Raw genomic sequence first — 26735 nt, 5'->3', positions numbered from 1 at the left:
ATATATGCTCCCTTATTCTGTCTTTTAGTGTTCTTGAAGTTTGTCCTACATATTGTAGGCCGCATGGGCAGAATATTACGTAGATGACTCCCTTATCTTGACACCTGATGAGGTCTTGTATCTTGTGTTCATCCCTCTTGTTATGTCCAAAGAATTTGTTCGTTTTGACTCCACTCCTACAGGCCTTGCAATTCGGGCACGGGAAGAAGCCTTTGATTGCTTTTCCCTGGTAGTTTGTGATAGCCTTTCTTCTGTTCTTCAGGACAGTCGGGGCCAATATACCTTTTAGGTTATCAGTTTTTCTATATATAAATCTCGGTTGAGGTGTCAGTTTTTCGCCGATCACATCATCTTCTTTTAGGATGACCCAGTGTTTCCTGATGATTCTTTGGAGTATATGTCTGTTAGAACTATATTCTGTTATCATCGGTACATTTATGCTACTGTCTTCTTCTCCTATTGTCGTTTTTGTCTTGTACTTCAGCAGACTGTTTCTGTCAGTTTTGCCAACTTCCTCTATCTTTTCCACTAGATTTTCCTCCTTGTACCCCCTTTCTAGGAATCTTCCTTTTAGTATATCTGCTTGTTCAACCCATTTGCTGTGATTGGAACAGTTTTTTCTTACCCTTAGAAGTTGTCCTTTTGGAATGTTAGCCTTCCAGGTGGGGTGGTGGCAACTCATACTGTGAATGTAGTTGTTATAGTCTACTTTTTTGAAATAAGTAGATGTTTCAATCTTGCCGTTTTTCACCTCTATTGTAAGATCAAGGAAGTTTATTTTGTTATAACTATATTCAAACGTGAACTTGAGATTTCTCAGATTTTTATTCATCACGTCAATGGTATATATTAGATCTTCGATTGACCCCTTCCAGACGATAAGAATATCATCTATATATCTTGAGTATAGAACCAGGTCCGCGCTTGCTGGGCATGAGTCCCAGAATATTTGTTCCCAATGGCCCATATATAAATTAGCGTAGCTAGGCGCGAACCTGGTCCCCATTGCTGTTCCGCAAATTTGTCTAAAGAATGTGTTGTTGTTATAGAAATAATTGTGACTCAGGATGTATTTTATGCTTTCTAGTATGAAGATACGTTGTCCATCTAATACTTCAGGATCTTTTAGTAGAAAAGAATTCACTGCTTCTAAGCCTGCCTCATGTGGGATGCACGTGTAGAGCGATGTAACGTCGCATGTTGCTAGTATGTAGTTTTCATCCCATACTAGCTTATCAAGTGTGGATAGTACTTGAGTCGAATCCCTCAGGTACGATGGGAGCCTTGTGACATATTTTTGTAGGTTCCTATCAGCGTACTCCGAGAGGTTGCTAGACAGGGACCCTATGCCCGAGATGATAGGTCTTCCTGGTGGGTTTTTTAGGGACTTGTGAATCTTGGGTAATTGATTAAAGACCGGAGTGATCGGATGTGATACTTTGATGTAGTTAAATTCTTTTTCATTCAGTATCCCCTGTGTTTTGGCTTCTGTTAGTAGAGCTTCCAATTCTGTTTTGTATCTTTCCACAGGGTTATTTCGGAGTTTTTCATAAGTCTTCTCATCATCTAGAATTCTCTTACATTCATCCTCATACCTTTCTTTATCCATTACGACAATTCCGCCGCCTTTGTCTGCCGGCTTAATTATCAGCTCGTGATTTCTTTCGAGTTTTCTATTAGTTCCCACTTGTGATCTTGTTAGGTTATGTTTGATCTGTTTTGTCTTTCTTGAGTTGAGGTTTTTGATGTCTCGGCATACATTTGCCTCGAAGGTTTCTATCGCTGTACCTTTGCTGCTTACCGGATAGTAAGTTGATCTGGGTTTGAGGTCTGTATGTATGTAGTAATCCTCTGATGATTGCCTTTGCTGGATAATGTTTCTTTCAAGTGGTGTTCTTGAAAAATGTCTCTTTAATGTTAGCTTTCTTACAAATTCCTTTATCCCTATAAAGGTTTGGAATTTGTCCATTCCTTTTGCTGGAGCAAAATTAAGACCATATGATAGTATTGATACTTCTTCCTCTGACGATGGTTTGGAACTGAGATTATATATTCCCTTATTCTTTGGGATAGTCGGTTCTTTGCTGGTACTACTTTGGCATGATGTAGTTTTTTGTCTTTCTTTTCTTTCTTTAGCCTTTCTTAATTTCGCACTTCCTCTATTGCCTCGATGGGTCTTCTTTTTTGGTTTGGGCTTCTTGACTCTTCTAACTCTATGTTCTTCCTCTTCATTGTTATTCTCTCTTTCTCTTTTTCTCGGGGGGGTTGGGGACTTCCCCCTAAAAAAACTTGGTCAGCAGTAGACATGTTTGGGTTTGTGATGTTGCCTGGATTCTGGTTACCCTTATGAGGTTGGGATATATGGGTGCCTTGTCGTCGTTCTCCCTTAGAGTCATTCCTTTGTCTTATGATGATGTGATTTTTATGATACATGGGGGGGGGTCTTCTCTCCAGCTTTGTCTCCAATATGTGTTCCTATGATTCATAGGCGTATATTGATCATAGTTGGATCTATGATCGACATATTTGTTTCTTCTGCCATAATCATGGTTGTACTGTGAATGAAATTCTCCTTTAAAAGACGTTCCTTATTGGGGAGGCCCCTCCATCTCTTTTTTGGTTGTTGTATCTATAGTTTGTGTTATACCTTCTCATATTATAATTTGACTGGTAGGTCAGTCTTTCCTGGTTGGGGTATCTGTTAAATCTTTCCCCTTCCGATCTTGGTTCCCGTTCATATCCTCTTAAGTCATAGTTGTCTCTGCGGGTATGATACCTTCTCTCATTTTGGTTATGCCAGTATCTTGTTTCGAATGGTATCTCCTCCCTTCTTGGGCCTCGATATCCCCATGTCCTCCTTTGTGGGAGGTGTTCTTCTCTGTCCCCTCTATGTGAGTTGTTAGGTCCATCATAAGGGTATCCGTTTCCTCTTGAGTTTTTCTTAGTCTCTGATCAATTATCTCTGTTTTTTATATTAGAGTAGCTTTGTTCCTGATCAGTGCCTTGATCTATCATATTTTTATTATCTTTGTTTTGTTTATTGATAACTTATTACTGTACTTTTATAAGACATAACTAACACACCGTTTGGACCCAGCATAATATTTAATGACACTTAGCAATATATTTCTATTTAAAAAATACCTTGCTACATTCAACTAGTCCTCCGAGATAGGTGCCTATCACACTGATAATCTTCATCTGATTGGTGCAGACATGCTCACTTAGCAGTAATAGCAGTAAGGGAGAAATAAAGTCATCAGGATATAACAGGGCATCTTCTACCAGAAATATATTGGTTTAATTAAAGTGACAGGAAAGTGGAAATGAAACTTACATGACTCTGATACAGTGAGCAGTTTTAAAGAACTCTCCAATTGACTTCAAAAATCTAATTTGTAAATGTAGAAGGATCAATACACAAATACAATTAACTTTTGCAGCAAATCTCGTGAATGCATCTCAAGCTGTAGTACGTGGGTAGAACAATAAGTACTAGTCTGGGTTTACATTGTGGCAGTGACATTATATTCTTATTTGAGTGTACAGATGCAAAATTTGTAGAAATTAGGACACTGTGCAGTCTTGATAAAATACTTCATGAGAAAAACAAACTTTAAAGGACATATAAGTCAATTTCAAACTTTTCTGGTTCAGAAATGTTTCAATTTATTTCTATGATCAAATTGGCTTTGTTCTCTTTGTATCCTTTGTTGAAAACCATACCTAGTCAAGCTCAGGAGCAGCAATGCACTTCTGAGAGCTAGCTGCTGATTGGTGGATGCACATATATGCCTCTTGTTATTGGTTCACTAGATGTGTTCAACTAACTCCTAGTAGTGCATTGCTGCTTCTATTATCAAAGCAAATTTGATCATCTAAGTAATATGAAAAGTTGTTTAAAAGTGAATGCTCTATCTAAATCATGGAAGAAAATTTTGGGGTTTAATGTTCCATTAAAAATTGCACTAGAGGGACTAAATAGCGCAGTTTTTAATAGCTCTTACATGGAAGACACCGACCCCCCTAACTGAACAGATGTGGTTGGATACAGTGAACAAACTTTTGGGATTAGAAGAATATGGTTATCTGAAAAGACAAAAACTAGAATTCTTCCATGACATGAGGTTCCTGTGGGATGACTCCCTGACACTTCTTACCCCCCCCCCCCAGAGCCTAATGTGATTTAACACTGTAAATGGGTGCAACGAAGGTCGAAAGGGTCTTCACTTAGGAGGAATTAGAAGACCCCACTGCCCATAGGGAATGGTTAACGCCAATAACAAACGTGAGTGGTAATTGTAGAGGGGCAGCAGTAACATAAATTAACATATATAGAGGAGAAGTGCTCCCATAGGGATCCACCATTAAGTATGAGTAAATAGCACATAAAGGAGGCATGAGGATAAAACAACCAGTATTGTTTTATTTGTTATTGTTCATTGTTCATTATTGTTGTTTGAAAACTCCATCTTCAAATAAGTTCTATTGTGTACACATGACTGTGACTCGTAACAACCATGTACCATTGGGCAACTTTGCCACTGCTTGTAATGTAACGCTTATCACTTGGCATTAATAAAAGAAGGATTTACAAAAAAAAATTGCACTAGAGTCATATAGGACAGTTTTTAGTTGTGCTTTATGTTTGCTCCTTTAAAGCTGTTGTAATACTAAAGAACAAGTTGCTATTACATGAAAACATAAACCAAAATATGAATGTGTTTTAATGAAAACAAAGGAATGTTTGTTTGGTCTGATAGAAATGGCATCTAATAGATTAAGTGATCACACTAACGGAAAATGAAGTCTACGTGCTTACAAGCTGCCACGCTCGTTTTTGTTGGAAAGTGTCCACCAAGGGGTCAGAGTACCATAGGTTAATGCATTATACAGGGTATGTAAATAAACATAAGTTATTTCAAATGAATTGCTTAACAAGACAAATTAGGAGTATTACTGATTTCCTTTCTCGTTCCCTGGAGCTCGTTTTCCCCTTGCAAATGGAAAGCTTGGCTGTTATGTAAAGAACCCACTGCTTGTCTTTGCAGGGGAAGGGGAATCGGTAGGTTTCCAGGCTGGAGTAAATGTGCTTGCATTGCCACCTTTACCACTGCTAGTTCTGTCGTTTAATAAATGGCACAAAAAAAAAGATCTGGAAGATTTCTTCCTGGGACATTTGTGTTTCTTGGCCAGCTTTTCAGATTCCATCTGAAGATGGAAGAACTGTTTATTATGATTTTTTAATCCATAGACAGAGCTGACACGGAACACTTGTGGCCTCTGTTTTTTTATGAAGATAGATAGACATGGGAATAGTTGACTTTTTATATATGTCAAGACAGAGAACTTCTGAACATTGTGTGACCAGGACATTTCATTTTCTTGCTGTAAATAGTCTCTTCAATGGTTCCAGTGAAAGTATATTATCTGCCACAACGTGGAAAATACTATATGTTAAGATGCGTCAGGTTTTTAATGGAAATAATCTCTCTCACTATTTAGAAGAGTCGGCTAAATGTTTCTTTTTTGTTGTTGTTTTTTTTAATCAGTAGAAGGGTTAGATCTTATTTATGATGTAGAAATAGCATTGTGCAGGAAAGAAAATCTGTGACAGCTATTTTAACCTTGCACAGGATCACAATCAAATTGGTGTTATTTAGTGACAGTGCTCTATTTGTGTGTCATGAAATAATAGCAAATGTCAACAGCGGTTCACAGAAACCAACCAAGTAAGAGTCTTCTCAGCCCAGCTGCAATAACACTGCTGCCTACACCATATAGTTACAAGTGTTACTGCCCTGAAAATATAAACCATTTCCCTAACCCCAAAAAAGAATGTCCTACTATTATACCACAGCCCCTCTCACAACCCTGGTGCAGTATCGTGCGTCCAATGCAAACCGCCTCTAACATACTATCCTCCAGAACCAGTCCATTTCAAAACTCAACACTCAAGGGACTTCTTCAACATCTAAAGACCTCCTCATCATACCACTTAATTATGTCATCCCCCTGAACCCTCCCCAAATTAAAATACAAAATGATATATTTAATTTTGCTTCCTTTATCCTTGTTAAAGCATGGTCAAGCTTCAGTCCTGTAGCTACAGAGTTCCTTACTTTCCTCTTTTGTCTAGTCCTTATCTGGTTTTCCTTCCTGTTCATGTTCTTTTTTTTTAAAAAAAAACAAAACACTCATTATTGGCTAAGTGTTTAACCAATTAGAATTGCATTGGGAGGGCTCACTGTACCCCTTCTGCTCACCTGATTATCAAATATTGACTCCGTCCACTCTTGAGTAGGTGTTAGAAAAAGTCAGTGCATAAATATTGTAGCTCTATCCCCGCAAATTACATTTTTTTTTTTACCTCTCCCTACATCGTTATTTGCTTTCAAATCTCAAGGCAGTTTGTTCATACTGTTACATTAGTGTGTGCCTGAAACATGGTGCAGACTCAGAATGGTAATGGAGTGTAATTGCTTAGCCCACCCAAGCTGCCACTGAGGAGCTTATCATACATATTGTTCCCAGTGAGAGATGTTGGGGATACGTTGTCTGGAGCTGGGATGATCTCTCAGTGGGGATGATTCCAGTCTTCCTTAATTTCCCATCTAGTAAATAATTTTCTCCTTAGCAAAAAGTTTCCAATACTCAGAACAATGCTCTTATCTGAATCTGACTGTGACCCAAGTAAATATACAAGTGATTGATATGCGTTGAGGATTTATCAAAGAACATCTGGAATTCCTACATCTGAGATTTTATTAGAAAAAGCTGTGATAGGAAAACATTGCGTGAACTTGTAACTACCCTGCACTAATATTAAGCCTTGTAGGGATTAAATATTCCTGCCGATGCCCCATTAATATTGTCCTTAACCCCTGCACTGTCTCAGAATACACCTCCCCATTTAACTCCTAAACTACCAGCATCTTAACCTCAATAGCTCACTGTTCTAAATAGTGCCTCACCAACACTTGCGTACCAGTAAGTATCTTTCACCTGCGTGCTAGTAAAGGAGGTAAGGGTAGAGAAAGCTATTTAAAACGTAAGCAAAAATAAAAAAAAAGTATGTGAAATGGGTGTACAATTTTTTACAAAGATTTTTTAAGGATTATGGCGGACCCTTATGGAAGCAAAAGCTATGCAGCCAAAGCAAAAGGGAAATGTGATGGCTAATTCAGGAATGAGATCTGTCTAATATATTTAAATACAGTTGTTTTCACTTAACCATTAATAGCAGTGTCGGTCCTACTCTGCAGAGGGTCCTGGTGCAAAAATATTTTTGGGCCCCCCCTGAAGCTAACTCAGTAATAAGCAATAGTAATAATAAATACATGCTTTTCTGTATAATTGTTAATTACAGAAGATCTATACACTAATAGTGAGCAGTATTATGATGTGAATATCAATACACTGATAATGACCAAATAGGCAGAAACCTATTTATAGACTGGCTGCTATGGGACCCCACAGCGCTTGGGCTTTAGTGCCGCTGCACTAATGGTAGCTCCACCCCTGATTACTAGCTATTCTTAATCAACACATAATTTTATATACGTTTTGTGAGTTAGATGGATCATACAATTGTAATAAACTTTTCTTTATTAACTTCTATTGTCAAATTTACAATGTTCTCTTAATATCCTTTGTTGAAGATAATAGGGCATATTTATCAAGCTCCGTATGGAGCTTGATGCCCCCTGTTTCCGGCAAGCCTGAAGGCTCGCTGTAAACAGAAGTTATGAAGCAGCTCTCGTTCTATTGGCTAATTCGAATTAGCCAATAGAATGAGAGCTGCTTCAATCCTATTGGCTGATTTGAATAGCTAATAAGATTTTAGCAGTCCTAATTCCTATTGGCTGATTCAAAATTTTCAGCCAATAGGAATGCAAGGGACGCAATCTTGAATCACGTCCCTTGCATTGAAGATTCAGTGTACGGCGGCGACCGTATGAAGAGGATGCTCCACGCCGGATGTCTTCAGGATGGACCCGCTCCGCGCCTCCGGGATAAAGATAGAAGATGCCGTCTGGGTGAAGATTGAAGAGGCCGCCTGGATTAAGACTTCCCCGGGATGAAGATTGTTCAAGCGGGACTTCAAAAACTGTAAATGGATCATCAGGGGGTCATTGTTAGGCTTTTTTAGGGGTTTATTGGGTGGGTTTTATTTTTTAGTTTAGGGTCTGGGCAGTAAAAGAGCTAAATGCCATTTTAAGGGCAATGCCCATACAAATGCCCTTTTAAGGGCAATGGGTATCATAAGTTTTTTAGATAGTTTTTTTTTTATTTTGTCGGTTTGGGGATTTGTAATCTTAGTGGGTCTTTGTTATTTTTTTCCACTAAAAGAGCTGATATCTTTAGGGCAATGCCCTACAAAAGGCCCTTTTAAGAGCCATTGGTATTTTATTCTAGATTACGTTTTTTATTTTGGGGTGTTTTTTTATGGGTATTAGAATAGGATTTTTTTTATTTTTATTTTTGATAATTTGTTTATTTTGTGTAATGTATATTTTTAGGGGGTGTTTGTTTTTTTTTTGCAAAAGAGCTGTTTAACTTAAGACAATGCCCTACCAAATACCCTTTTAAGGGACCTTGGTAGTTTGGGGGTGGGGGTTTGTATAGTGTTAGGGGGTGTTTGTGTTTTTCTTTTAGCAAAAGAGCTGTTTATTCAAGGGCAATGCCCTACAAAAGGCCCTTTTAAGGCCCCTTGATAGTTTATTTCTGATTAGGCTTTTTGATTTTGGGGTGTTTTTTTTAAAGGGTATTAGAATAGGAATAATCTCTTTTTTTTGTGATAATTTTGTTTTGTTTTTATTGTAATGGTATTTTTTTTATTTTTTTATTTTAGTGGGTTTTTTTTGGTTTTTTTTAATGTTAGGTTTTAGTGTAAGGCAGGTTAGGTTTTATTTCACAGGTAAGTTTGTATTTATTTTAACTAGGTAGTTAGTAAATAGTTAATAACTATTTACTAACTAGTCTACCTAGTTAAAATAAATACAAACTTACCTGTGAAATATAAATAAAACCTAAGCTAGCTACAATATAACTATTAATTATATTGTAGCTAGCTTAGGTTTTATTTCACAGGTAAGTATTTAGTTTTAAATAGGTAGTATTTAGTTAATAATAGTAACTTTAATTTAGATCTAATTTAATTATGTTAAACTTAGGGGGTGTTAGGGTTAGGGTTATCTTAGGGATAGGGTTATGTTAGGGTTAGGTTTAGGGGTTAATATAGTTTAATTTAGGTTGTTGCTATGTGGGGGCTGGTGGTTTAGGGGTTAATAGGTTTATTTAGTTAATAATTGTAAGTTTAATTTAGATGTATTTTAATTAAGTTAAAGTTAGGGGGTGTTAGGGTTAGGGGTTAATAGTTTAATTTAGGTTGTTGCGATGTGGGGGGCTGGCGGTTTAGGGGTTAATAGGTTTATTTAGGTGGCGCAATATCGGGAGCGGCAGAATAGGTGTTAATAACTTTAATATAGTTGCAGCGATGTTGGGGTGCAGCAGATAAGGGGTTAATAACTTTAGTATAGTGGCAGCGATATCGGGAGCGGCACATTAGGGGTTAATAATTTTATTTAGGTGGCGGCGATATCGAGAGTGGTAGATTAGGGGTTAATAACTGTAGGCAGGCTTCGGCGATGTCAGGGGCAGCAGATTAGGGGTGTTTAGACTCAGGGTTTATGTTAGGGTGTTAGGTTTAAACTGTCTTTTCTTTTTACCCATAGACATCAATGGGGCTGCGTTACAGAGTTTTTGTTTCCGCGATCGCAGGTGTTAGGCTTTTTTTTTGCCAGCTCTCCCCATTGATGTCTATGGGGAAAGCGTGCACGAGCACGTCAAACACAGCGCTTGTATTGTGTGCGGTATGGAGCTTAAAGTCTCCATATCACATGTGCAAGCTGTGTTTTTCAAAACTTGTAATAGCAGTGCTATAGGGAATTAAATAACACCACTTTTGTGGCATTCTTTACTTTCCCTATAGCGCTCAAAACTTGTAATCTAGGTGATTGTGAGGAGGATCATTTTGATGTAATACTGGGCAGGTGACATGAAACAGAGTGGGACCAGCCCTGACATGACTCACAGACACAGCAAGACAGCGTGAGGCAATGCTGGCCCTTCATCATGCACAAATAATAATGTTAAAGAAAAAACAGGTATAACTAGTAACATATACACTAAAATACAAGGTAATGTGAAATAAAAAACAGTAAATCAATGTATATAACAGTGAAACAAAGTATCCTAAAAACAAGGATTGGTTAAAATTAAAAATCAAGGCGAACGAATGTCTCTATAAGTATGGTGTAGTCTTTGTAGAGCTATGTCTCGGCTCTAAGATTAAAAGCAGGTAGGTACAAAGCCCAGCTGCTTGCCAACGGCTCCCAATACCGCTTTAGGATTCCCAGGTGGGGTAAAGGAAATACAGATGATCTCAACTGGAATGGTTAAAACATATATTTATTAAAAACTGCATCAGTCTGGAACCAGGGCTACAAAACAACTTTAAAATTGCGGCCAAAAGCCTCAAAAGATTCCAACTCTAGACAAAAGTTTGCAAAGTTTTATTATTCTGTAGTGTCCTTGTTTCACTGTTGTATACATTGTTTCACTGTTATATACATTGTTTCACTGTTATATACATTGTTTCACTGTTATATACATTGTTTCGCTGTTATATACATTGTTTCGCTGTTTTATACATTGTTTCACTGTTATATACATTGTTTCACTGTTATATACATTGTTTCACTGTTATATACATTGTTTCACTGTTATATACATTGTTTCGCTGTTATATACATTGTTTCGCTGTTTTATACATTGTTTCGCTGTTATATACATTGTTTCGCTGTTATATACATTGTTTCGCTGTTATATACATTGTTTCGCTGTTTTATACATTGTTTCACTGTTATATACATTGTTTCGCTGTTATATACATTGTTTCGCTGTTATATACATTGTTTCGCTGTTTTATACATTGTTTCACTGTTTTATACATTGTTTCACTGTTATATACATTGTTTCGCTGTTATATACATTGTTTCGCTGTTATATACATTGTTTCACTGTTATATACATTGAGTCACCGTTATATACATTGTTTCACCGTTATATACATTGTTTCACTGTTATATACATTGTTTCACTGTTATATACATTGTTTCACTGTTATATACATTGTTTCACTGTTATATACATTGTTTCGCTGTTTTATACATTGTTTCGCTGTTTTATACATTGTTTCGCTGTTATATACATTGTTTCACTGTTATATACATTATTTCGCTGTTATATACGTTGTTTCACCGTTATTTGCATACACTGTTTTTTTTTTTTTTTACAAATAATAATAATAATGTTGGTAACTTGGTTGCGGCAAAGGCAACAGGTCCAGTCCACATCTGGCCCGGCATACCAGCCACATACCCTGTATGCCCTATGCTCAGTCTTGGCCTGTATGTTCTTCAACAAAGAATACCATGAGAACAAAGTAAGTTTGATAATATAAGTAAATTTAAAATTGCTCTTTAAATAGCGTGCATGATTTAAACCAAGGAAGTTTCATTTTGACTTTCAGTATTATTATTATTATTATTATCGGTTATTTGTAGAGCGCCAACAGATTCCGCAGCGCTTTCATGTCTCTTTTCATGTCCAAACACTTGACTCCAGTCATAAACAAACTAAGCATGTGCAAAATGTTTTACCAATTCAAATAAGTCATGCAAATATCACTCAAAATAGGCCAAAATGTGATTTCAATGGTTCAAGGCTGAAGATCTTTAAAAGTAAAAAAAATCTAGCAAAAAGCTAATGGAAAAGAGCTTTCTGAAGGATAGAAGTCCACTGTACTAGGGGTATTGCTGCACCACAAAGGTAATATAAAAGTAATATGTAATTGTACGATTTTACAGTGTTCTGGGCTGCATACAAAGTGCTAGATTAGTAAGTGCATCTGTTCGTGTACACGTCTATACTGTTGTTACGCCCCCTTATCTCTGTATATGTCAGAAGATTTTTTTACGATTGATTTTATTGGGGACCAGAGTAAAGCTTGTCTTTTTTTTGGCTTTTGTTTTCTGACATATTTTTGGAGCATGATGAATGGTAGTAATTAAAATGCTGGCTACGCCTTTGTATGTGTTTTTGTTTCTCTAACGATGAGGTTATTGATTAACTAGTGTATTTTGGATCCATCGAGAGAGGCGATGATGTTTTTCATTTACACATAACCATTCTTTGTGATCCAATTATTAAATATGTGTTTTCCAACTGTGTTCCAACCTTGTGTGTTATCTAACCGTAAAGCGTCTTTGTCTGTTTTCCAAACTTTTACGTAAAATAAATATTTTCACCTGAGGAAATCATACAAGAGAAGTTGTGACACTTTTAATGTGTCGCAATGTTTATTACAAGCTCAAATTATTATGCATTTGTTTATTATTGTTTTGTCTTTATTTTATATTGAAGAGATTCACATGCCATGTTTTAAAATATACCTTCACCAACAGATGTGTAAAACAGACAGTATCTGACTATTTTCAACAGTAACTTCCACTAAAGGGACAGTCTACTCCAGAAGTGTTATTGGTTAAAAAGACAGATAATCCCTTTATTACCCATTCCCCAGTTTTGCATAAAAAGCACTGTTATATTAATATACTTTTTACCCCTGTGTTTAATTGCCCCCTTATGTCAGCTCTTTTGAAAGAATTGCATTTTAGCCAATTAGTGCTGACTCATAAATAACTTCAGGGGAGTGAGCACAATGTTATCTATAGGGCACACATGAATTAGCGATGTCTAACTGTGAAAAACTGTCAAAATGCACTGAGATAAGTGGCGGTTTTTAACAGTTTAGAAATCAGTTTGAGCATACCTAGGTTTAGCGTTCATCAAATAATACCTAGAACAAAGCAAATTTTATGCTAAAAGTAAATTTGAAAGTTGTTTAAAACTGCATGCTCTGTCTGAATCATGACAGTATAATTTTGACTAGACTGTCCCTTTTGAAGCAGGTTATTTAGGTGCATGTAATGTGAGTATGTGCAAGATTATTTGTTTCTAGTTTTACACCTCTGAAGCAACACTTGTTGCCAATTTTATATTAAAGGCAAATGATACTTGACCAAGGCATTTGTTTTTTCTAAAAGAGAGTATATTACAGTGCTTTTTTTCTTGCTCTGAATAAACTAACTTTTTTTCTGAGGGAGTTGTCCTTATGTGATAGGCTGACCATATTGCCGTTTTAAAAAGGGACATATATGAAAAATACATATGTCGGGGCTATTAAAAAAAATGCTTTGAATAATGTTCTGTTATAAGAACCCTGACAAATGTATTTTTCATATGTGTCCCTTTTTAAAGCGGCAATATGGTCAACCTATTATGTGATCACTCTTGTCGGGACCCCTATGCTCTTTACATTTGGATTATGTCATAATAGATGGGAATACAACCTGTAGACATTTCTTTTGCACTGATGGGGATAACGAAGTTGATTTTTCTGTTTTGTGGAGTGTTTATGTACTTTGGTAATACATTGTAGCAACAGGTCTGGCACTTGCCAGGTGCTAAGGAGTTCCAGGGAAGCTTTATATTACTTCATTAAAAAGACCATTTGTTAATCATTAGAAAGGTGTTTTGTATCTGTACCTGTTTTCCTGCAACACTGGCGTTTCTTTTTTATCATAATTTGTTCCACCTTTCTCCATTAAAGGGACATCTAAGGGACACTAAATTCAAAATTAAGCTTTCATGATTCAGACAGAGCATGCAATAAAAATAAAAAATCTTTCCACTTTACTTCTATTATCAAATTCTGCACATTCTTTATATATGAACACTTTGTGATGCGCCAGCTCCTACTGTGCATGTGCATGAGTTCACAGTGTATAAATATACAGTATGAGTTTGTGATTCGCTGATGGCTGTCACATGATACCAGGGGCAAGTGAAATGCAATGAAATTTTGAAATTTGTCAGAATAAATCTACTGAAATTCAGAGTAAGGGCTATTGTATTGTCTTTTTTATTATGCAATTCTACTGTATTTAACAATCATTTTCCCCACAAATTAAAAGTAATCCATTTAATATCCCTATAGATTTCCTGAATCTGTACAAACTTCAAACTAAAAAATGAAAACAAAATTATTTTCAATTTCTTTTTAAAGACACGATGAGTCCACGGATTTCATCCTTGTGGGATTACGCCTCCTGGTCAGCAGAAGGAGGCAAAGAGCACCACAGCAGAGCTGTTAAATAGCTCCTCCCTTCCCTCCCACTCCAGTCATTCTCTTTGTCTACGTTAGTGATAGGAAGAGGTAAAGTGAGGTGTTAGATTAGATTCTTCAATCAAGAGTTTATTATTTTTAAAGTAGTGCCAGAGTGTGCTACTTTGTTCTATGGTGTAGCCTGGTCCATATCAGTCTCTGTAGTAGAGCTTTTGGTGACTTTAAAGCAATAGGAACTGGTGGGACATAATTCTTACTGCGCCTCCTATACATTTATGCTCCCTAATCCAGATAGCCTAAGCACATTTAACTCAGACTTATCTTATTCCACAGGGCTATGGGAGGGAGAGGACCTCTTACACCTGCTGGACTGTCCTGCAGTCGCACAGCATTCAAGGTAAGTGCTAACTTTATTATTTCTGGGGACATCATTCTCTCAGAAGAAAGTGAGCACTACTTTTCTGACAAACACATACCAAGGGCATAAGATAGATTGGGCTCTTTATTGTGATGGGACTGTGGTCTCTTCTTGAGGGAGAGGTCTATGGCAGCTAATTTATACAGACACTGGGGCTGGATCGAAAACAGTGTTATTTTACTCCTGGCGGTTTTAACATAGAATATGCCGACCGGGAGATGGTTTTGTTTTGGCCATGCCCACAATGGGTGGATATTAATGCTGTGCGCCATTTTCTCTGCGCTTATTTTGTGTCTCACTCGGTCCCCATTTTGATTAGATTCTGTGCTTTTCGCCTTATATGGCATGTGCTTAGGGCATAGTCTGGCGGTTCTTAGTGTTGCGCGCCATACTTGTAAGGCTCTGAGTAGTTCTCCCGGCTGTTTTAACATTGAACTATACCGACCGGGAGATGGCTCCATTTTTTGGCAAAGCCCACGATGGGTGGATCTTATTGCTGCACACGGCTTCTCTGAAGATACAACTCGCTCGGTTTGAGTGTTTATTTCCATCTGCGCAATCTGCCTTAATAGGTTAAGTGCTTAGCGCATAGGTGGGCTTTACTGGGGAACGGTTAGTTTTTCTCCTGCTACGTCCAGGTTATTGCGGCACAAGTGAAGGCTAAATGGTCATGGTGCAGAGTGGCAATTTAATCTGCAATAAAACAATAATTCTAATACGTTCTGCTGTTATATTATACATCTAACACACAGGCACATATATTAGAAGGGTAGATGGGTACTTCAGCATGGTTTAGCTGAGGTGTAGTTAACTTCTACATTGTGTACTATAAGGCCTAGATTTGGAGTTTGGCGTTAGCCGTGAAAACCAGCGTTAGAGGCTCCTAACGCTGGTTTTAGGCTACCTCCGGTATTTGGAGTCACTCAAAAAAGGGTCTAACGCTCACTTTTCAGACGCAACTTTTCCATACCGCAGATCCCCTTACGTAAATTGCGTATCCTATCTTTTCAATGGGATCTTTCTAACTCCGGTATTTAGAGTCGTGTCTGAAGTGAGCGTTAGAAATCTAACGACAAAACTCCAGCCGCAGAAAAAAGTCAGTAGTTAAGAGCTTTTTGGGCTAACGCCGGTTCATAAAGCTCTTAACTACTGTACTCTAAAGTAGACTAACACCCATAAACTACCTATGTACCCCTAAACTGAGGTCCCCCCACATCGCCGCCACTCGATTAAATTTTTTTTAACCCCTAATCTGCCGACCGCCACCTACGTTATACTTATGTACCCCTAATCTGCTGCCCCTAACACCGCCGACCCCTATATTATATTTATTAACCCCTAATCTGCCCCCCACAACGTCGCCGCTACCTACCTACACTTATTAACCCCTAATCTGCCGAGCGGACCGCACCGCTACTATAATAAAGTTATTAACCCCTAATCCGCCTCACTAACCCTATAATAAATAGTATTAACCCCTAATCTGCCCTCCCTAACATCGCCGACACCTAACTTCAATTATTAACCCCTAATCTGCCGACCGGAGCTCACCGCTATTCTAATAAATGTATTAACCCCTAAAGCTAAGTCTAACCCTAACACCCCCCTAAATTAAATATAATTTTAATCTAACGAAATTAATTAACTCTTATTAAATAAATTATTCCTATTTAAAGCTAAATACTTACCTGTAAAATAAATCCTAACCTAAGTTACAATTAAACCTAACACTACACTATCAATAAATTAATTAAATAAAATATCTACAATTACCTACAATTAAACCTAACACTACACTATCAATACATTAATTAAATAAAATACCTACAAATAACTACAATGAAATAAACTAACTAAAGTACAAAAAATAAAAAAGAACTAAGTTACAAAAAATAAAAAAATATTTACAAAGATAAGAAAAATCTTACAACAATTTTAAACTAATTACACCTACTCTAAGCCCCCTAATAAAATAACAAAGCCCCCCAAAATAAAAAAATGCCCTACCCTACTCTAAATTACTAAAGTTCAAAGCTCTTTTACCTTACCAGCCCTGAACAGGGCCCTTTGCGGGGCATGCCCCAAGAAGTTCAGCTCTTTTGCCTGTAAAAAAAAACATACAATACCCCCCCCCAACATTACAACCCACCATCCACATACCCCTAATCTAACCCAAACCCCCCTTAAATAAACCTAACACTAAGCCCCTGAAGATCTTCCTACCTTGTCTTCACCCTGCCAGGTTCACTGATCGGTCCAGAAGAGCTCCTCCGATGTCCTGATCCAAGCCCAAGCGGGGGGCTGAAGATGTCCATGATCCGGTCGAAGTCTTCATCCAAGCGGGGCAGAAGAGGTCTTCCATCCGATTGAAGTCTTCATCCAGGCGACATCTTCTATCGTCATCCATCCGGAGCGAAGCGGCAGCATCCTGAAGACCTCCGACGCGGAATATCCATCCTGCCCGACGACTGAATGACGAATGACGGTTGCTCGATTACATTTTTTTTTACCCCTAATCTGCCGACCGCCACCTACGTTATACTTATGTACCCCTAATCTGCTGCCCCTAACACCGCCGACCTCTATATTATATTTATTAACCCCTAATCTGCCCCCCACAAAGTCGCCGCAAACTACTTACAATAATTAACCCCTAATCTGCCGACCGCAAAGCGCCGCTACTTAAGTTATCCTTATGTACCCCTAATCTGCTGCCCCTAACACCGCTGACCCCTATATTATATTTATTAACCCCTAATCTGCCCCCCACAACGTCGCCGCTACCTACCTACACTTATTAACCCCTAATCTGCCGAGCGGACCGCACCGCTACTATAATAAAGTTATTAACCCCTAATCCGCCTCACTAACCCTATAATAAATAGTATTAACCCCTAATCTGCCCTCCCTAACATCGCCGACACCTAACTTCAATTATTAACCCCTAATCTGCCGACCGGAGCTCACCGCTATTCTAATAAATGTATTAACCCCTAAAGCTAAGTCTAACCCTAACACTAACACCCCCCTAAATTAAATATAATTTTAATCTAACGAAATTAATTAACTCTTATTAAATAAATTATTCCTATTTAAAGCTAAATACTTACCTGTAAAATAAATCCTAACCTAAGTTACAATTAAACCTAACACTACACTATCAATAAATTAATTAAATAAAATATCTACAATTACCTACAATTAAACCTAACACTACACTATCAATACATTAATTAAATAAAATACCTACAAATAACTACAATGAAATAAACTAACTAAAGTACAAAAAATAAAAAAGAACTAAGTTACAAAAAATAAAAAAATATTTACAAACATAAGAAAAATCTTACAACAATTTTAAACTAATTACACCTACTCTAAGCCCCCTAATAAAATAACAAAGCCCCCCAAAATAAAAAAATGCCCTACCCTACTCTAAATTACTAAAGTTCAAAGCTCTTTTACCTTACCAGCCCTGAACAGGGCCCTTTGCGGGGCATGCCCCAAGAAGTTCAGCTCTTTTGCCTGTAAAAAAAACATACAATACCCCCCCCAAACATTACAACCCACCATCCACATACCCCTAATCTAACCCAAACCCCCCTTAAATAAACCTAACACTAAGCCCCTGAAGATCTTCCTACCTTGTCTTCACCCTGCCAGGTTCACTGATCGGTCCAGAAGAGATCCTCCGATGTCCTGATCCAAGCCCAAGCGGGGGGCTGAAGATGTCCATGATCCGGTCGAAGTCTTCATCCAAGCGGGGCAGAAGAGGTCTTCCATCCGATTGAAGTCTTCATCCAGGCGACATCTTCTATCGTCATCCATCCGGAGCGAAGCGGCAGCATCCTGAAGACCTCCGACGCGGAATATCCATCCTGCCCGACTGAATGACGAATGACAGTTCCTTTAAATGACGTCATCCAAGATGGCGTCCCTCGAATTCCGATTGGCTGATAGGATTCTATCAGCCAATCGGAATTAAGGTAGGAATATTCTGATTGGCTGATGGAATCAGCCAATCAGAATCAAGTTCAATCCGATTGGCTGATCCAATCAGCCAATCAGATTGAGCTCGCATTCTATTGGCTGTTCCGATCAGGCCCTCTGGACTGAGACTTCTCAGGATGAGATCCAGGATAGGATAAAGGCTCTCTAATTTGCAAAGGTCTTTATTTTCGGATGCTTTCCTTCAAGTTATCAAATTGGGAGCTAAGATATCGAGTTTTTCTATCTTGGGCCGCAGAGCCTTATGGTTAAAGCCCTGGTGTGCAGATGTGTCTGCTAAGTCTAAGCTTCTAACCATTCCATTCAAGGGAAAGATTTTGTTCAGACCCGATCTGAAGGGAAAGCAGTCCAAAGACAAGAGAAATAAACAAAAAGGATGACAAGACAATTTTCGTTCCTTTCGTAATTTCAGGAGAAACTTTCCCTCTTTCTCCTCTAAGCAGGAATAGCCCACACCTACTCGGAAATCCAACCAGTCTTGGAATAAGGAAAAGCAGTCCAAGAAGCCGGCTAGCAATTCCAAGACAGCATGAAGGGTATTTCCCTGATCTTGTAGGGAGCAGACTTTCCTTCTTTGTTCAAAGCCTGGGTTCGGAATATCCAGGATCTCTGGGCAATAGATTTCCTCCCAGAGGCAGATTCCTAATTTTGAGATTATCTGCAAACCAGTCGAAAGAGAGGCGTTCTTACGTTCTGTAGAAGATCTCTCCGCTCTGAGAGTGATTGTTCCCATTCCATTTCTGGGACAGGGACTGGGGTTTTATTCCAATCTATTTGTGGTTTCCAAAAAGGAGGGAACCTTCAGACCAATCCTAGACCTCAAGAACCTTTACCAAGTTTCTCAGGGTACCGTCCTTCTAGATGGAATCTATTCGTTCCATCCTTCCATTGATCTAAGAGGGTCAATTTATGACGTCAGTGGATTTAAAGGATGCATATCTACATGTTCCTATCCACAGAGATCATCCAGAGTTCCTAAGGTTTGCCTTTCTGGACAAATACTTCAGTTCGTGGATCTACCTTTGGGGCTGGCCATGGCACCCAGAATTGTCACAAAAGTTCTGGGGTCTTTGCTGGCGGTTCTACGACCGCGGGGCATTGCGGTGGCGCCTTATCTGGACTATGTTTTGTCATGGCTTAGTGGTGAGCATGCCTGACTTGCTAGTAGATGGTCAAAAGTTTGAATCTACCCATGGGGGCTGTTTATTTAAAACATTATTCATAATCCAGGCGCCATCTTGTCAACAAGCAAGGTCTCATTCCGACATTGTACTATCCTTCCTGAGAACTTTCGGGTGGAAGGTAATTCTGGAAAAGAGTTCCTTAATTCTGAAGTCAAGAGTGACTTTATTGGGGACAATGGACATCATTCCGTTTACTCGGTTTCACCTCAGGCCTCTGCAGTTTAACATGCTCAGGCAGTGGAATGGAGATTATGCAGACTTGTCTCATTCGAATTACCTGGAACAGGAGACAAGGGATTCACTTCAATAGTGGTTATCTCTGGACCATCTATCCCAGGGAACATGCTTTCGCAGACCATCCTGGGTGATTGTGACTACAGATGCCAGCCTTATAGGGTGGGGAGCTGTCTGGGGTTCCCTTAAGGCTCAGGGAGTGTGGACTCAGGTGGAGTGTGTGTTCTTCCTATAAACATTCTGGAACTGAGAGCGATTTTCAATACTTTTCTGGCCTGGCCTCAGTTAGCTTCGACCCAGTTCATCAGCTTCCAGATGGACAACATATCGACAGTGGCTTACATCAATCATAAAGGAGAAACAAGGAGTTCCTTAGCGATGACCGAGGTAGCCAAGATAATCCGGTGGGCGGAGGCCCATTCTTGTCATCTGTCAGCTATCCATATCCCAATGGTGGACAACTGGGAGGTGGATTTTCTGAGCAGGCAGAATTTTCATTCTGGAGAGTGGGAACTCCATCCGGAAGTGTTCTCCAGCCTGATTCTCAAAGGGGGTCGACCGGAGTTGGATCCCATGGCATCTTGTCAGAATGCCAACCTTTCGAGATACGGGTCGAGGTCCAGGGATTCCCAGGTAGAAATGATAGATGCTCTGGCGGTACCTTGGTCCTTCAATCTTGCATACCTATTTCTTCCGTTTGCGATTCTTCCTCGAGTCATTGGTCGAATCAAACAGGAGAGGGCATCATTGCTCCTGCATGGTCTCGCAGGATTTGGTATGCAGATCTGGTGGACATGTCATCCCTGTCACCTTGTAGAATTCTGTTGAGGAGGGACCTTCTCATTTAAGGGGCCTTCCTTCACCCAAATTTAGTTTATCTGGAACTGACTGCTTGGAGATTGAATGCTAAATTCTATCCAAGCGGGGGTTATCTGATTCGGTCATAGAGGCCATGATCCAGGCTTGTAGACCTGTGACTGGAAAGATTTACCATAAGATATGGGGTAAATATCTTTACTGGTGTGAATCCAAGGGCTGCTCATGGAGTAGAGTTAGGATTCCCAGGATTTTGTTTTTTCTCCAAGAAGGATTGGAGAAAGGTTTTATCTGCAAGTTCCCTAAAGGGTGAGATTTCTGCCTTTTTTATTGTGTTACACAAACGTCTGGTGGATGTTCCAGATGTTCATTCCTTTTGTCAGGCTTTGATTAGAAGCAGGCCTGTGTTTAGACTAATTACTCCTCCATGAAGTCTGAATTTAGTTCTTAAAGTTCTTCAAGGGGCTCCGTTTGAGCCTATGCATTCCTTAGATATTAAGTTATTATCTTGGAAAGTTTTATTTCTTGTTGACATTTCTTCAGCTAGAAGAGTGTCTGCACTTTTGGCATTACTATACAATTCTCCTTACCTTATTTTTCATTCAGATAAGGTAGTTTTATGTACTAACCTAGGGTTCCTACCTAAGGTTGTTTCACACAGGAACATTAATCAGGAGATTGTTGTTCCTTCCTTGTGTTTTAATCCTTCTTCTCAGAAAGAACGTTTTTTTTTTTTTTGCACAATTTGGACGTGGTCCGTGCTTTGATATTTTATTTACAAGCGACTAAGGACTTTCATCTGTCGTCTTATTTGTTTGTCGTTTTCTCTTTGAAACATAAGGGTCAGAAAGCTACAGTTACCTCTCTTTCTTTTTGGCTGAAGAGTATCATCCGTTTTTACATATGAGACTGTTGGACAGCAGCCTCCTGAAGGAGTTACGGCTCATTCCACTAGGGCTGTTGCTTTCTCATGGACATTCAAAAATGAAGCTTCTGTAGCACAGATTTGCAAGGCTGCGACTTGGTCCTCTCTTCACACTTTTTCTAAATTTTACAAATTTGATACTTTTGCCTCGGCCAAGGCTGTTTTTGGGAGAAAGGTTCTTCAAGCAGTGGTGTCTTCCGTTTAGGTTCCCTGTCTTGTCCCTCCCTTATCATCCGTGTACTCTAGCTTTGGTATTGTATCCCACAAGTAAGAATGAAATCTGTGGACTCATGGTGTCTTTAAAAAGAAAATAAATTTTATGCTTACCTGATAAATTTGTTTCTTTTTAGACACGATGAGTCCACAGCCCGCCCTGTTCTCTGAGACAGTTTATTATTTTTTGTAAACTTCAGACACCTCTGCACCTTGGTTTTTCCTTTCTCTTCCTAACTTCGGTCGAATGACTGGAGTGGGAGGAGCTATATATAGCAGCTCTGCTGTGGTGCTCTTTGCTTCCTCCTGCTGACCAGGAGGTGAATATCCCACAAGTAAGGATGAAATCCGTGTACTTATCGTGTCTAAAAAGAAACAAATTTATCAGGTAAGCATAAATTTTCTTTTTACTTATAATTAAGGCAAGGGAGAGGATGGAAAATAACTCAGAGCACATTTACTTCAGGATTAGAGTTTATGGGGCCAATTTATCAAGCTCCTTATGGACCGCTGCTCTATAACTTCTCCGCCTCCTCTGAGGCCATGGACAGAAATCAATGTTAATTGACACCCCCTGCTAGCACCCGATTGGCCGCGAATCTGCAGGGGGCGGCATTGCACAAGCAGTTCACAAGAGCTGCTGGTGCAATGATAAATGCTGACAGCGTATGTGCAGCAGACTTGATACGCTACATCGTATCATGTCCGCTCGCACTATGTTACATATACCCCTATGGCACAAGTGAAGCTAAAGTAAATCAATATAACAAACGGGTGATTCTCACCTATAATATAATATAAGCCATTGCCAGTAATGGGCTAGATTACAAGTGGAGCGCAATCGATAGCACAGGGTGCATTATCTTTTGTGCAGCCTCACTCACAGAACAAAGCACTATCTGGTATTGCAAGTGGATAGTTAAATATATTAACCTTTTTAACACCCTGTACGTTAAATGGATGTATGGATAGGGCAGGGAGTGGCATTAATGCAGTTACTGTGCACTTTATTGCAAGTGGCGAGTTAGATGTCGAGCTTGAGCGCAATCCAAAATACTGCTGTAAAATTTAGCTCATTTTAAGACCTGGGGGTAGATTTAACAAGCACCGGATGCTGCTTTCTAAGCCCATCGTTTCTGGTCCGCTAGAAACTTAAGTCAGGAAGCAGGGTCATCAGATACAATCGGGGTGATTGACACCCCCTGCTAGCAGCCGATTGGCCGCTGGTGATCAGGGGGCAGCATTGCACAAGCATTTCACAGCATACGCTGTCGGCATTTAGCATGATTCGCTATAGCCATTTAATAAATTGACCCCCTGAAGTGATGTTAAGGCACAACAGTGCTAATATTTTTGTGCTCCGCTTGTAATCTAGACCAAAATAATAGCTGCAGAAATGACCGCAACATTACTGCAGTGAATGTGTAATTTTGCCTCTGATATTGGCTCCCTTAAAGGGACATTCTAGTCAAAATTAAACGTTCATGATTCAGATAGGGCATGCAAGTTTAAAAAAACTTTCCAATTTACTTTTATCATCACATTTTCTTTGTTCTCTTGACATACTTTGTTGAAAGCTTAACCTAGGTAGGCTCATATGTTAATTTCTAAGCCTCTTATCTCATGGCATTTGGACAATTTTTCACAGTTAGGCAGCGCTAGTTCAAGTGTGCCTATAGATAACATTGTGCTTACTCCTGTGTAGTTATTTGAGTCAGCACTGCTTTGGTTAAAATGCAAGTCTGTCAAAATAGCTAAGATAAGGGGGCAGTCTGCAGAGGATTAGATACAAGGTAATCACAGAGGTAACCCTGTGTTACAGCCCTCTGTGGCATGCAAGAGGTTAAACCCTAACTTACAACTCTAACTGAAACATTGCTGTTGTTTTCTGATGTTGGCATTTGGTTCCATCATGGTATATTAGTAGTGCAGGTGGAGCTGGATACACGAATAAGAGAGACTGGATACACAAATAAGAGAGACTGGATACACGAATAAGAGAGACTGGATACACGAATAAGAGAGACTGGATACACAAATAAGAGAGACTCGATACACGAGTAAGAGAGACTGGATACACAAATAAGAGAGACTGGATACACGAATAAGAGAGACTGGATACACGAATAAGAGAGACTGGATACACGAATAAGAGAGACTGGATACACAAATAAGAGAGACTGGATACACGAGTAAGAGAGACTGGATACACGAATAAGAGAGACTGGATACACGAATAAGAGAGACTGGATACACGAATAAGAGAGACTGGATACACGAATAAGAGAGACTGGATACACGAGTAAGAGAGACTGGATACACGAATAAGAGAGACTGGATACACAAATAAGAGAGACTGGATACACGAATAAGAGAGACTGGATACACGAATAAGAGAGACTGGATACATGAGTAAGAGAGACTGGATACACGAATAAGAGAGACTGGATACACGAATAAGAGAGACTGGATACACGAATAAGAGAGACTGGATACACGAATAAGAGAGACTGGATACACAAATAAGAGAGACTGGATACACGAATAAGAGAGACTGGATACACGAATAAGAGAGATTGGATACACGAATAAGAGAGACTGGATACACGAATAAGAGAGACTGGATACACGAATAAGAGAGACTGGATACACGAATAAGAGAGACTGGATACACGAATAAGAGAGACTGGATACACGAGTAAGAGAGACTGGATACACAAATAAGAGAGACTGGATACACGAGTAAGAGAGACTGGATACACATATAAGAGAGACTGGATACACAAATAAGAGAGACTGGATACACGAATAAGAGAGACTGGATACACGAATAAGAGAGACTGGATACACGAATAAGAGAGACTGGATACATGAGTAAGAGAGACTGGATACACAAATAAGAGAGACTGGCTACACGAGTAAGAGAGACTGGATACACAAATAAGAGAGACTGGATACACGAGTAAGAGAGACTGGATACACAAATAAGAGAGACTGGATACACGAATAAGAGAGACTGGATACACGAATAAGAGAGACTGGATACACGAATAAGAGAGACTGGATACACGAATAAGAGAGACTGGATACACGAGTAAGAGAGACTGGATACACGAATAAGAGAGACTGGATACACAAATAAGTGAGACTGGATACACGAATAAGAGCGACTGGATACACAAATAAGAGAGACTGGATACATGAATAAGAGAGACTGGACACACGAATAAGAGAGACTGGATACACGAATAAGAGCGACTGGATACACGAATAAGAGCAACTAGATACACGAATAAGAGCGACTGGATACACGAATAAGAGCAACTAGATACACGAATAAGAGAGACTGGACACACGAATAAGAGAGACTGGATACACGAATAAGAGCGACTGGATACATGAATAAGAGCAACTAGATACACGAATAAGAGCGACTGGATACACGAATAAGAGAGACTGGACACACGAATAAGAGAGATATAAGACTGTTAGTAGATTGAGTATTTAAAAATACAGACACGTTAACTACAACATTTGGTGTTTTTACTCTCATTTTATTAAACTACTAAGCCTTATGATGAAATATTTCTACCAATAATAGAATATGGAAGGGAGCTTTATTAATGGTAAACATTGGCAATCTATTTTGCATTCCTGTTTTGGGTCACACAGTGAAATTAACTTCCATATTAACATGAAAAATGTGTACAACATTCTTATTAAAGGGACAGGAAATCCCAAAATTTTCTGTCATGATTTGGATAGAACATAACATTATAAACAACATTCAAATTTACTTCTATTGTCAAATTTGCTTCATTCTCTTGTTGTCCTTTGCTGAAGGAACATCATAGCACTACTGGCAGCTAGATAAAAACATCTAGTTAGCCAATCACAAGAGACAAATGCTCCCACTAGTGTAGGATATGTGCGTATTCTTTTTCAACAAGTGATACTAAGAGAACAAAGCACATGCTCTACATGAATCATGCAAGTTTAATTTTGACTTTCCTATCTGTTTAAATGAATTTCTTATTCTCCCTTAATGACCTGTGCAAATGCTGAACAGTCATATATTAAAAGAAAGCGGTTGGTCTGAGCATGAAACTTTATCCCCTCTAGTGAATTGTCCTTTAATGTGCGTATCTGCATCTGCTGTTGAAGCTGTGACTTTTTATTGAGCAGTGGGACGTTTCCCTTGTATTTATGTTATGAGATACGTAATTATAGCACTGATGAAGCCCGGAGAGGCCTAAGCGTACATCTGGGGTTGGTGGCGTTTTCTTGCTTAGAGAAGAATTGCCTGGTATTTTGGGGCTGAATTGGCTTTTTTGGCAGAATCAGACTGTTATGCTGCAGAATATTTTTCCTTTATCAAAAGCATCATTGGCTAAAATAGGCATTTTCCTGAGTGGCACTGTCTAATTGAAAAAGTATAGGTTTTGTTTACCTATTGTTGATTCTCTGCTGATTTTGTCCTTATTTTCTCTTTTTATGTGAGATACATATCACTTATATCTTATGTGTGCGGAGATAGACAGATCTGTATAGTGATGCTTGTATGGCAGCATAATATGAGTGCTTGTTTCTAAATATGTATTGCTGTTTTATGTAGCTTTTTTAATTTAAAAGTAACCAAACTGCCACCATTACTGTACACAAGTATGCGTGCACTCGTTTTCA

General features: G+C 38.9%; 1 protein-coding gene across 5 annotated transcripts in view; it reads left to right on the top strand.

Moving 5' to 3' along the window:
- ST3GAL3 (ST3 beta-galactoside alpha-2,3-sialyltransferase 3) overlaps positions 1-26735 on the top strand; it is an 864582-nt gene that overhangs the window by 788826 nt on the left and 49021 nt on the right. The gene's annotated exons all lie outside the window — the stretch shown is intronic.

The sequence above is a fragment of the Bombina bombina genome, chromosome 10 (assembly GCF_027579735.1).
Source record: "Bombina bombina isolate aBomBom1 chromosome 10, aBomBom1.pri, whole genome shotgun sequence".
Classification (NCBI taxonomy): Eukaryota; Metazoa; Chordata; class Amphibia; order Anura; family Bombinatoridae; genus Bombina; species Bombina bombina.
Note: the sequence above shows the minus strand (reverse complement) of the source record. Positions and strands in the feature narration are given on the sequence as shown.